The sequence below is a fragment of the Ictidomys tridecemlineatus genome, chromosome 1 (assembly GCF_052094955.1).
Source record: "Ictidomys tridecemlineatus isolate mIctTri1 chromosome 1, mIctTri1.hap1, whole genome shotgun sequence".
In the NCBI taxonomy this organism is placed as follows: Eukaryota; Metazoa; Chordata; class Mammalia; order Rodentia; family Sciuridae; genus Ictidomys; species Ictidomys tridecemlineatus.
The window spans coordinates 114,222,347-114,236,754 of record NC_135477.1 but is presented as its reverse complement, the minus strand read 5'-3'; the positions used below and the strand labels follow the sequence as shown (position 1 = coordinate 114,236,754).

Genomic DNA, 14,408 nt, shown 5'->3' with positions numbered 1-14,408 from the left:
CCAAATTGGTACAATTATAGTCTTTCACAAGCACCAACAATTTTTCCCCCACCTGTTTTGCCATTTCTGTGCTACTGATCTGTCTCATCACTCCCTGTCTGGCTTTCAGGGAAGCCTTTCTTCTCTTCATTCATTAGAATTCTTTTTATTTACTGTTGGTTATTTTTTAATACAAAAATCAATTTATGAGCTGGGGATATAGCTCAATTGGTAGAGTGGTGGCCTTGCATGCACAAGGCCCTGGGTTCAATCCCCAGCACCACAAAACAAAACAAACAAACAAACAAACAAAACTTCACTAAAAAAAAAGCAATTTCATATTTTAAGAAAATAAACATATAAAAATAGTGTGGAAAAGACTAGTCTTGGGGCTGGGATTGTGGCTCTGCAATGGAGCGCTTGCTTAGCACAGGCAGGACCTGGGTTCGATCCTCAGCACCACATAAAAATAAAGGCATTGTGTTGTGTCCATCTACACCTAAAAAATAAATATTTAAGAAAAAAAAGAGTAGTCCCCCTGTATATGTAGTTCCATTATTAGTATATATTCCAATAAATTAACACATGGGAATATCCTATGCATGTTGTTGTACATTTGTTTTGTCATAGAACTATAGATCATCTATTGTATTCATTGAATGAATCCTTTACTGTTTATTTTTTTAACATGTGTGATAGTCTTACTACTCCAAAAACAATAAGAAGCTTCTTAGAGTACAGATAAACTATATCTTAAGCTCTTTTCTTCCCCATCAGGAATGCTTAAGAGAACTCTCCTGTAGGAGATAGTCAATAAGCATTGTCCATTTAATGGAACATTTGAGCTTATATCTTAATTCGATGTTCTATAAATTCAGGAGAAGGGTTAGAAAATTGATTGTTTTCTTTATATTCACTGCAGTTCACCTTTCTAATTAAAGTAATATTGAGAAACACAATTACAGGAAGATTAATATTTGGGTTGAGGGAGAGAATAAAATTGATGAAAGAAATTTGAGAAGACTGGTCACAAGTCATAATGTGTAACACAGTTTGCTTTGTGAATGAAAGAAAAGAGTAGGAACTAGAGGAGAATGAAAAGGGAGAAATCAACAAAAAGCATAAAAGTAAGTTGGTTGGAAACTGAAAGAAAGGATGGATGAAGGGACACTTTTTTGAGAAGTAAAATACATATAGTCAATACAAAATCACTAGAAGAATCCTCTTATCTTTTTAACTATTATAAAAGCTGTACTGGCTTACAAAATATCTTTTGCATCAAAGAAAAAGAGAAATAAGCTTTGTGGTAAATGAAAGAGAAAATACCTTCTTTGTTATGTAGAGTTGAAACATAAAAACTTGTGTTCTGATAAAATATGTAACATGACATAAAAGCTCAATTAAAATTCTCACCAAATTTATTTACTTTTGGCTTTCAGTATTCTGCTAACCAGTGCTATATTTTATTTTTCCTTAAATAAATTAGTAGTGTTTTATACAAAGTTTCTCCTTGGAGGTATCTGCAATAGGATCCATTTACCAAAAGATCATTTAAACAAAGCAGCAAATGTATGTACTGTTTTTGAAACAGAGGAAGTGGCCCAACTTTGTGCATTTTCAAATGAATGGTGTTTGAATTTTAAAGTTCATTGCCATTGGAAAGTGAAACAGTTGCAGCTTAATTCATAAACTGTAAGAAGTTTTCTGAACTTTTAGAAATTGAATTGCTAAATACAGGTTACTTTTTGCATAATTGTGTGAAGCTGATGAAATGGGTCTCTTTTGCTCTAATTGCTTTCCAAATTCTACCCAAGTGAATTTATAGCCAATGATTTTAAGCAGAGCAAGGACAGATTAACTGTCTCACATAAAATAAAACCTTTAGAGACAAACAATAAAAATTTTAAAAATAGTTCTAAAGCTTCACAAGATGTTACACATATTTGTAAAATACATATATTTGCCTTCATTGTGGTGTTTATAACACACACACTTTACCTTTTCCTATTTGTCAGTGTTACTTCTTTTATGTAACTTCTCAATTCTGGTTTACACTGTTTAGAATAGTAAATGTTATTGGCAGAAAAAAATGTCATGAGAGATCGTTCTAGCATAAGTTTTTTCTACTGTATAAAAGGTGTTATTTACATATTTCTTCAGCTAGGAATTCTTTGGACAGTTAAGTATTAGAGACATACAAAGGAAAATTATCCTAAGTGTGTGTTTGTAGAAATATCTTTTTATGAAGTTTTTTGTCTAGTGTTTTGTGGTTTTTTTGTTTGTTTTTTTGGTAGGATTTATCAGTATACATTGTGCAATGGTGGGAACTTAAATAAAAGCAAAAACAGGCCAAAAGTTACAGAGTTGCTGTGGTCTAGAGTACTTCTGACCAACATAGTGGACTAAGCTGAAATGGAAATTTTATAGTTCATTGCCATTGGAAACTAGAATAGCTCTCCATCATATACACTTTGAATTCAAAATAACAATGTAGGCATTATTTCTATTTTATAGATACAGAATCTATGGCTCAGAAAGTTAACTTCCCCAAGGTCCCATTTAAATCAAGTTTAAGATTCAGGTCTGTCTGATTGAAAATTTGAATTATTTGTTTACCATAGTCATAGTTTTGTTTTCTTAATTCTAGAAACATGAGATGTAAATCTATATTTAGCCCAAAGAAATTAAATTCATAATAACTTATTTTAATATTTTGAGAGTAAAAACTGGAGACTAAAAATTTTAGCATTTAAAAATAGTATTTGTCACTTGTAAGTTTGTTTTATTTTAGGATCAAGATCTCTGATGCCCCATGTGTCTCCATATTCCAATTCCATGAGCTTCACTCTTTGGAAACAGAAATGCTTTCATTTTTAATGGCTACCCTTCAAAGGGGGAGGAAGCTATAATCCTTCTTACTTACAGCAAAGTACAAGCTGCTGAAACTGATTCAACTCATCTCACTTGAGCCCCAACTACATATATTCTGCACCATACAAAGTGTCCCAACCCCAGAGAGCAGCTGCCCTGGGAATCTGTGAACCAATTCACATAGATCTCCTCAAATGCACTATTTTCTCAAGGGTTGCTTGATTCTGTGATGTCTCTTTTGAAATTTTTGCAAAGTATATCATTAGCATCTTTCTGAATTGTAGTCACATGCCTTGTACAAATCAATTTCATATTTTTAGAAACTGAATTTCTTTATTAATTATTTTATTATAATATAAAACAAAAAATGTTAAAGGCCACAGAGTAGTACAGATGGTAATTAAAAATTGGTACTTTTTGTCCAATACTTTTTCCCTAGCCCATTGAGAAGTGTGAGAACAAATTGCTTGGCAATTAACATCATAAACTGTATTTTAAAATGAATAATATAAATATGTTCTTCTTTTTGTATCAGTTAATGTTGGAATACAGAGGAGAGGTAACTCAATTTAGTTCAAAAGCCATTTTCTGAAATGTGAAGAATTAGCTGAGAACTGTTACATTAATAGTCACTGCCAATGGCTAAATTCTGCATACAAAATACTTGTTCATGTTTTCCTTGACCTCCTTTGACTGGGCCCAGCACTAACTTTATACTGAATGAGCTCAGTCTGGTCTTTGGCAAGCAACAGGGAATAATGAATAGTGGAATGTCCAAAGGCTTAAATGTCCTGGCACAGCCCTGTGTCAGTATGATGAGCTAACCATGGCATTGTTCAAAAAGAAGACCCTGTGTCCCTTTGGAAATAAAATCTTGGCTTATGGACAGAGGTCTGTGTACACACATTGAATTTCTCTGTCTTCCTGCTATGCTATTCCATTCATAATTAAACTTTGAAAGCAAAGTTCTGAAGAGGTTCTTGAATGCCTCTTCTCCAGTATGCCCAGAAACAAGTGGCTGATGTAAAAATGGCATAGCTCTGTGCTTTTATTTAGTGGCTTTCCAAAATTAACATCAAAGGCTTGAAGAACAAATTCCTTAAGCTGGAAAGCAGTTTAGATATTCACTGTGTTTCTCTCCTCAAAATGTCTTTCCTCCAAAAGCTGTGGTAATCACAGATTTTTACTGTAGATCTTCTGATGTTCTGATTTTTTGTGTGTTTACAGCTCCATCTGTATTTGTAGTGAAATGTCTAAATTTGTCTCAGCATATCTCAATTCCAAGAATGAATTGATCTTCTTAAGAGCAGTTCCCCCTTGAAAGCAAAGAAAGGTCTGAGATTTAAGTTCTTGAGTTTAAAACTATGACATTATAACTTTATAACCTTTCCTTTCTAGATTTTTTTCTTAAAAACAGAACAAAAATTCCATACAGCCTGAGAGAAAGTACCTGGAAAAGACAGGAATATTTGGATAATTGAAGCATATTGTTCTTGATATTGTAAATTATCAATAAAGCCACCTTGGAGTTCTTCTAAAATATATTTTAATCTGTGTTATAAAACCAGATTCTTGGTGAGGTATAAGCAATTAAAAAAACACAAGGAATCTGCATTATGCAAATATTTAAAATTTGAGTATCTTTTAGAAATACATGATGAAATACAAATATAATGACATAATTCTTGGGATTTGCTTAAAAAATCTTAATTTGATGTAAGGAGAAGTAGATGAGCATATAAATGAAATAAAATTGCCATAAATTCATTATTGACCTGAATAATGCATATATGAATGTTTTTATACTATTTTCTCTACTTTGTAGATGTTTTAAGTTTAAAGTTAACAATTTTTATTTCTTCTGGATGATTTAGAATCACATTTTCATGTAAGCCACAAATCTAAGGTACTTTGTGAAATTTTAGAAACTTTATTATATTCAAGTAATAGTACAATTATAAATAATAAATTTTTTTAAAATGATGTTTGCACAATACAGGTTTAGGTGGTAGGGATGAGTTGGATAGTTTAATCTTAAATATAGGTAACCACAGATAAACAAATCCTAAAAATGTTAGTATATTGAAATATGTAAATCCATATCAGACACAATCTAATCTCTGTAAATTGATCAAGAAAATGGTTGGATTCTTATGGTTATGACATTAAACCATTATGATCATAGACTTTTTTATTATCAGGAGACTGAAATTTGATGGTAGAGTTGATGGAATTAAGAATCTGTCACTCTAAATAAAATATACATCCTATCATATATTACTATTCTGAGTTTAAAACTCTTGAGAAATAGCAGGTGCAAGAAAATCAGTGTGATGTTCTTCTGCTTCTTAAAAGCAGGAGACGAAATTCCCATGTGAAAATTATCCTCTCAAAAGCAGAAGAAAAGCATCATTCTTTTTTTTTTTTTAAAGAGAGTGAGAGAGAGAGAGAGAGAGAGAGAGAGAGAGAGAGAGAGAGAGAGAGAGAGAGAGAGAGAGAGAGAATTTTTAATATTTATTTTCTAGTTCTCGTCGGACACAACATCTTTGTTGGTATGTGGTGCTGAGGATCGAATCCGGGCCACACGCATGCCAGGCAAGCACGCTACTGCTTGAGCCATATCCCCAGCCCACATCATTCTTATTATCAATGATGGGAAGTTGAAGTCAAATGAAATCTGTACTAATATCAAACTAACCTTTATCTTCCTATCTTCCTACTTCTTCTAGTCATTAACCACCTTAGCCAAAGTCTCTTTGCCTCTTTCATATTATCATAGTTTACTACCCTTTGTCTAAAAATTTTGCCTAATCTTTTGTCTGTAATTCATTATTATATAAATGTTCTAACAACATCTTTGTTTCTTCATTTCCTTATGAAGGCTCCTTATGTCACACATAACTTGCATTAAATAAATTTGTGTGTTTTTCTCATTTTGATCCATCTTATCTCAATTCAATTCCCAGTCCCAACCAAAATCTACCTTCAGAGGGCTGAGGTAAAATTTTGCCTTTCCTACAATGTCTTATGTGCTAAAAGTATCTGATAAGTATCTTAATAGCTGCTTATATTACATAGTAAACTAATTTATACTTTGTCTTAATTTGACTACTGATCAACTGTTAATGTTCAGGATTGTTTTTTTCCTTTTTCTTTCTTTTTTTTCTTTAGGGGGATAGCATCTTGCTGTGTTGCCTGTGGTGAGATAGAACTTGTGGGTTCAAGCAGTTGCCCTGCCTTAGCATCCCTTCTTGTAGTCATTAACTACCCAAGTCTCTTTGCCTCTTTCTACTTGATATTTCTGGTGTGCACCATCATACTCAGCCCTGTCTAATTCAGAACTTCTTATGCTCTAGTATTTGTTTAGAGAGCTCCTCACTTCCTGATCCTTTTCCTTCCAGGCACATTTGCCACCTGCATTCCCCACCCCCAAAACAAGAAAAGTCTATCTTGTTGTCTCCTTAGTGCCAAATTCTTATTCTTCTGTAAGTTAACCCTGGATAATCTGAAAACACAGTCAAGAAACTTGACTGTGTTTTCCTTTTTTTTTTAATCTTGTGTTCCACTGCCCCAAACTGTCTATCATCGTCTTTCCTTCTATGGTAACTGAAAAAATAAGCACATTTTTCAGTGGTCTTTTGGGACAGTTACCATATGTTCTGTTTTAATTTTAAACAGCCATCAAAGGCATTCTGAAAAACATGGGCCTTGTAACATACACCCTCCTATGTGAGTAACTGCCTAAATTAAGAGCTGTTCTGCTCAGGTCTGAAAAAAAAACTATATTTTCTATTTGCACAGGATCAGTGTTATTGATAACGAATTAATGGCTTCTTACTGAGCTGAAAAATAATTTTGCTTGTACTTCATGTGTGGATTCCTCATGCCTAAATAAATTGTTGCTTTAGTGCGTATGCAAAGGATAACTACTATTTATGAACGCGAAATCAGATGGAATATTTTATGTTGCAGTAATCATCCATGTTTTTTTGGATTCCTTAACTTTATGGAATTGCAAACAAGCATAACAGTTTTAAAACACTGAGTTTATATGGAGGAAGATAACTAGATTGATATGGTAATCATGCCTTTTAAACAGATTTAGATCAGTTTCAACTGTTTAGAATTTTAAACTTAAAAAAATTATCTATATTTTTAGAAGTTATATTTTTATAGAGACTATGTCCACGTCTGGCATTGAGTTTACCTGTCTAAGAAAATTATTATCAGCTTTCTTATTTCTAGAAGACAATCCTTTTCATAAAATTCCCTAATTCTTTTCAAACAAATGAATTGATGTCATTTTATTCTGGCATCTGACTTAAAAGGTAAAAAACTCTGTAAATGATGTCATTCATTTATCATCACATCGGCTCTTATTGTGAATAAAATGTAACTACATTTGCCATTTATTTCCTTTGGTCTAATAATAACAGTGTAAATTGTACATAATGGGTTCCAAATACAACATATATTCCTAACACAATAATATTAAGATTTGTTGAAGTAATAGAAAAATTATCTCAATTGTTAGGAAGTTATTAAGATGCTAGAAAATATTTCTTTAATTACTCAATTTATGTACTCTATACAAGATGCAGGGTTGTATCTGATGGAAACTTCTGTTCCCCAATTTCTTTGTTAATAGTTAACTGAAATAATTTATTTAAATTGTATGTAGCTTGATAATGGGCGTAAATATTATTTCCTCCATTTCTTTCTAACACTGTGGTAAAGGTTAAATGGATGCCACATACTAGAGGAGAAAGCATCTGAGGTCCCCAGATTTTCTGTTTTCATACTGTTGATAAACAGTTTTTGCCATCTGATAGTATTTATAAAAGTTGCTTTGAGATCTGCAAAATTAGGATTCTTGTAGACAAGGAAAAAAACATTAGTAGGAAGAAAAATACATTCACCCCCTCAAATGCAAATACGTAACATTTTATGATTTAAAAATGAATGTTTTAAATGACATTATTTGCTTTTTAGAAGAAGGACTCACTTATATATAAAATACAAGGCTAAATATATCACTTATCTTATTTAGCCAGAGAAGCAAGTTGTTTTTATTTTTTCTTTTTCCTCAGTGTGATGATTGGTAGCACTGCTTCCCTACCAATTTAAAAATGCTCTGATAAAATGCATAAGAAATAGGCATGCCAAGATAAGCATTATGTTGATTTTTTTTAATAGAAGGTCACTTAGTTTCTTTGCCATTCTTGTTTCTGTAAAATTTTGATATAAACCTTTAAAATTTTAGGCTTTTAAAATTATTTACACTTTTCTTTTCAGCTTTTATAAAGTTCCTAAATCATAGTAAATCATGTAATAATTAGTCCTCAGGAATGGTCTGGAGAGTTGCATTTTTAGAGCAAAATACTAGTGCCCTTTGCAGATTTCAAGAGTAATATATTTTCAATTACAAAAAGACTTTTCTACCATAACACATTGTAGCATGTTTGCTGCTTTGTTTATGTTATTGAACTACAGATCATTTTTTAATACATGAAAGAGGTACTTTTTAAATGTTGTTTATGTGAATGAGCAGAATGGAATTTAGAAAATTGTTTCAGTTTTATTTAAAGACTCTAAAGCAATGGAATGAGTGATAATGAGAGATTTCTTGGATATTTTTCTCCAAATAGTACATACTGGTTACATATATACCTGTCCTGCTGGCATTTGTATAAGGAAAATTTGATCTCATAATAATTATCCCTTATAATCATGTGTTTTTCCAGGGTTTAGACAAGTTTCTGGATATGATATATAGAGGTATATGACTAATTTTATCCTTTTATTTTATAACTTGTTTGAACAGAATATCTTTTCCTTCCTGTATTATCCTTGAATCTTGATTACCTGGTCACAAAGAGCTTAATTTGCAACAAAGATTTTAAAAAGCACCCTGTTCTGAGAGACACAGATTGTGTTTTGTGCCTGCTTTCTAGTAAAATAACCATTTAAATTGTAAGAGCCCAGTGTTTTTGAACTTAAGAGAGCATATTATGAGCAAGTACAGATTTTGATTTTTGAACCACAGAGAAACAAGTGATAGAGGAACTATAAAGTGGAATATGGACATCTAAAATTAAGGATCATAATACATGCTCCAGCATCCTGAATCTGTGACTTTCAAAGTATTTAAGGGCTTTGATTTTTAAAAATCACTGTTTCTTTCCACATTATCAAACACTTACATTACATCTTGAAATAAAGTTAAGCATTAGAATAAAACATAGACACCCCACTGAGTTAAAGATTTTAAGTCTTATTGTATTATACTTACCCTTAGCAGATCCACCCACTTAACTCTGAAGTCTTCTTATAACATTTGAAAATAGAAATGCAGTATAATGACTAAATCAGAATATGTTTAAAACTGTCATTGTAGGATTGTGAACCTGAATGGATTGAAAAGGAAATTTATTTTTCTAAGAACTGAACAGTGTATGTTATAATATTGTTCATTGGTGACCCTTAGGAAATAACTACTAGTGTAAATTGCTTTTTCAGCTTTTCAAGATGAGTTCCTTATTAGAAATTTAAAAGAAATCTTCTTTAGTAATCATTTTTATACTCCACATCAGTGGATTGACTTTGCTTTCTCATAAAGTTTTGCTTTTCTTTAGTAAATTACTGACAAAACTCGTGTGTATATGGGGGTAGTGAGCTTATAGAACTCAAGGGGGCAGTAGTTTCAGTGGAAAAAAATATTTGTACTAATTAACTAAATTTTGTTTTTAAAAGTAAGATTTTTAACAGTAGTGTCATAAGTTGTGTTTGTCGTGTAAAGTACAGAAAAAAGATTATCTATTTCAAAAGTAAAATACTTACTGGTTTGTTAATAAATTATGAAAATTGAATTTTAGTGTACTCTCCCTAGAATAGTACTTAGAAACACGTGTGATGTATCTGTGTTGCAGTCAGGAGGTAAATAGAGTGGTATGTGTGTAAGGTTAAAAGTTAATATTCTAATAATTTGTTTAAATAAATGTTTAGGAATGTTTCCCCATGTTGCTGATTCTCTGGGTAATTATCTCACAGTTTTCATTATGTCTTCATAAAATTTAAGAATTAAAGAGAAGAAACTGTAGTCAGTCTCTCATTTCATAGTCCTTTCTTACTTGAAAACTAAACAAAAATAATCAAAATTTTAAAATATGTGTTACATTCTAACAATATGCACAAATCTAATAGTTCACTCCTTATTTTCATTCTCCTTCCTTTGGAAAACATTCCTCCCTCAGGTATGAAATTGAAAAGATCTTTTTGTTTATTCATTTTGGGAAAGTATTTAATAATACCTATAAACGATTCTTGGCAGTAGAATGAAAATAGCTCAAAAGGCTTTTAATTTCATATTTATATGAATATAGACTCACTCAGCTCCAGCCTCATTCTCTAGTTTCTGAAGGCCAAGTGTTGCCTGCTGTTATTGTGCTCACATGTCCCTACATGGGAGGAGGCATTACCAAAAAATCCAGATATAAACTGGTCCAAGTGTACCAAGAAGAGATTTTATAGAACTTATCTGATCTTTAATCACTGAGAAGGACACTGGTTAATTTTGGGGTACATTCCAATAGGTCTTAATGTGTGCGATAATGTGTGGAACTAAAGAAAAGGCTTGATGTCTGAAGTCACAGTTTTTCTCAGCCTTGCAGATAGTGGAACAATGTTAAAGCTAATGCCAGATCATACATCAGAGGAAAGATATTGTGTTTTCTAGGCAGTGGTGTGTGGTACCTAAATTAACCAAAGAAAACACTTTTGTTATAGATTATTTTTACCATTACTAAAACTAAATATTTTATTTGGCTACCCAGATAGTATTCAAATCTACAATATAATATAAAGATTAGAACATATTAAAATTTTACAAGAATTCTTCCATATACCTCAATTTAACTGAAATAGATTTAAGCAAATTGCAGATGTAAGGAATTCACAAATTAAGTTAAAAATTCTCTTCAATAAACAGCAGTCCAGTTTCTGGGGGCCTGCTGAGGTAAGCCCTGTTTTAGGGGAGCTTAGAGGTGTGTGTTTTGTATATAAGGAACAGAGGGGAAAGCGCAAGATCTGATCTCTGTCTTTAAGAAGCATATTTAAAAACCTGGTTAGAAAAGAAGCAAAGTTTATATAAAACAAATAGCAGAGAAGCAAATAAGAAGCAAGCAATAAAGTGCCCAAGTGGGTGGTATATTAAAGAAAAAATAAAGTAAAAGCAGACCTCCCTTTCCAAATCTAATTGTATGCAAACGCATCAACAATGAAAAGAGAAAATGTGCTTTTTTATTACTGCAATTTTGTCATACAAGTTCAAAAGTTAGTCAAGAAACAAGACCATTTTAAGTAAGTAGCAAAGGAACTGGTCTAAGGTAGAGACTCAATAAATGTTAATTACTGTTGTTATTATTGTTATTAGTTTTATATTATGTGCTATGGATGGCAGTTGCAGTGCACTATTAGCTTCAACTTTCAGTTTGTTTCTGTATTTTAAAAGTTCTGTATTTTCTTACACATTTTAAACAAAAATCTTGCTTCATTGAGATAAGTAGCTATAGATAGTAAAGCTTTATTTACTTGTTTTAACAGCTTGCATTTCTCATGTCACATTGTAACATTTTCAGTTAAATCAAGTTGGCAAGAGAAAAATTCCTTTTAAATGTCCTTTCCCACTCCTAATGCCATCATAGAAAAGAAAGTCAATAGCACAAATTAATTCTTTGATTATGATAGTATTCCAAAAGTGGTGAGTGCTTGTGTGTTGTATTAATGTTTAATAACATTAAAATAGAGTCAGGCATTTGAAAAACCCTTAATATAGCTCCATGTAAAACAAACTTAGCAATGCACACAGTTTGAGAACTCTTGACATTTCTTACATATCAGGGGTCAACAAACTATAGTTTATAGGCCAAATCTTGCCTACCACCTGTTTTTTATGGTCCACAAGCTAAAACTGGCTTTTAAATGTTCAAAAATTAAAATAAATTGTTTAAAAGGACAATTTGTTTTGATATGAAATGTGTTGTCTGTAAGTAATGTTTTATTGAAACACAGCCATGCTTATTACTTATCTATTGTCTATTAATGCTTTCATGCTAAGGTGGCAGAGTAGTCATTATGATAGAGACCTATAACCTGCATAGACTGAATTATTTAGTGTAAGATCCTTTAGAGAAAAAACTTTTCCAACCTCTGCTCAAGAATAATTGTGGTCAAAAACTATGGAACTAGGTGTTGATCAACAGATAAATGGATAAAGAAAATGTTGTATGTGTATACAATTTTTCAGTCACTAAAAAATAAAATTATGGGGCCGGGGTTGTGGCTCAGTGGTAGAGTGCTTGCCTAGCATGTGTGAGGCACTGGGTTCAATCCCTAGCACCACATAAAAATAAACAAATTAAGTAAAGGTATTTTGTCCATCCACAACTATAAATACATATATTTAAAATGAAATTATGAGGGTCTCATCATTATACAAAATTACATATAAGAGGAGGTGAAGGGGCTGGGGATGTGGCTCAAGCGGTAGCGCGCTCGCCTGGCATGCGTGCGGCCCGGGTTCGATCCTCAGCACCACATACCAACAAAGATGTAGTGTCCGCCGAGAACTAAAAAATAAATATTAAAAATTCTCTCTCTCCCTCTCCTCTCTCACTCTCTCTTTAAAAAAAAAAAAGAGGAGGTGAAGGGAAAAACAAGGGAGAGAAATGAAGTACAGTAGATGGGGTAGAGAGAGAAGATGGGAGGGGAGAGGAGGGGAGCGGGGGATAGTAGAGGATAGGAAAGACAGCAGAATACAACAGACACTAGTATGGCAGTATGTAAAGATGTGGATGTGTGACTGATGTGATTCTGCAATCTGTATATGGGGGAGAAATGGGAGTTCATGACCCACTTGAATCAAATGTATGAAATATGATATGTCAAGAGCTGTGTAATGTTTTGAACAACTAATAAAAAATAAAATAAAAATGAAATTATGTCATTTTGAGGAAAATGAGTAGAACTTGAGACCATCATGTTAAGAATAATAAGCCAAACTAAGAAGGTCAAAAGTTGTATGTTTTCTCACATATTTGGAAGCTAGAGAGGAAAAGAGAAAAGAAAGGGGTTGTGGGTCTTGTGAAAATTGAAGGGAGATCGGTAGAGTAGAGGAAAGGAACAAGGGGGAAGGAGGAGAGGAGGGAGAATGGAAATACTGGGGAATGACTTTCACCAAATTATATTGTTATATTATATGCATATATGAATTTGTATCAACAAATCTCACCATTATGTATAACTATAATGCACCAATAAAAATATGGAAAATAAAGAAATACTGTGTTTGAAAAAGAAGGAGGCCACTGAATACTTAAGGGAATGCCCTTGAAGAATTGGCCTTGATCCATTCTATTTGGGTGTGTTCAGAAAGGTCAGTTCAATGAAGGGAAATACAAAGAAGATATAGAAGGGTGAATGGCTCCCATTCAGTATGCAGTGTTCAAAAAATGAAATATGTTTAAGATACCAGTAATTTATCAAAACAGGTGATTTTATATACTCAGATTCTTTATTTTTTTTTAGTTTTTGATGGATCTTTATTTTATTTATTTATGTGATGCTGAGAATCAAACCCAGTGCCTCACACATATTAGGCTAGCACTCTACAACTGAGCCACAACCCCAGCCCCATATACTCAGATTCTTCAGAGATGATGTTTCTTATAATGTCTTTACATTATTATCAAGTTTATTAAAAATTCTTTTTATACTTATTTATTATTCACGGTCATTAATCAAATGAGTGCCTATTCTGTATGAGGCAGTTAGCTAGGAACTTTAGGTATAATAGTGAGCAGAACCAAAACTTAATGAGTGGGGAAATACAATTGGATCTAGCCCTTTTAGGGACTCATAGTTTGTGGAGAAAAAGATTTCTCAATTACAAACAAGTTATGCTAGTTTGTAACAGCACCAATCACAATAACCAAGTTATGGAACCAGTGCCTGTCAACAGATGAATGGATTAAGGAAATGTGATACATATACACAGTGGAATTTTACTCAGTCATAGATAAGAATGAAATTGTGGCATTTGCTAATAAATGGATGGAGCTGGAGATCATGCTAAGTAAAATAAGACAGACTCAGAAAGCCAAAGGTCAAGTGTGGAAGGTAGAGCAAAGTGAGGGAAAACAGGTGATTAGGGTGGGGAATGTAGGTCCCCTGAAAATAAGGGAAGATGCATGGAATAAAAGAAGGAGATTTAAGGGAAAGTAGGAAGGATGAGAAAAAGGAGGAAATGCAAAATGAACAAAATGCTATGTAAATATATGAGTATACCACAATGAATTCTACTTTTATGTATACCTTTAAAATACCAATTTAAAAAAAAATTGAAGGAAGACCAGTAGAGGAAGGGAAATGGGGAACAGAGTATGGGAGGGAGAGAAGAAGCACTGGGGACTGGAACAAATTATATTCCATGATTATGTCAAAATGAACCCCACTATTATGTATAACACACTAATAAAAACATTTAAAAAATAATAGGAAGA

At 32.5% G+C, this 14,408-nt stretch overlaps 1 protein-coding gene across 2 annotated transcripts in view; it reads left to right on the top strand.

Annotated features, from left to right (window-relative positions):
* Fbxl17 (F-box and leucine rich repeat protein 17) overlaps nucleotides 1–14,408 on the top strand; it is a 505,077-nt gene that overhangs the window by 280,225 nt on the left and 210,444 nt on the right. The gene's annotated exons all lie outside the window — the stretch shown is intronic.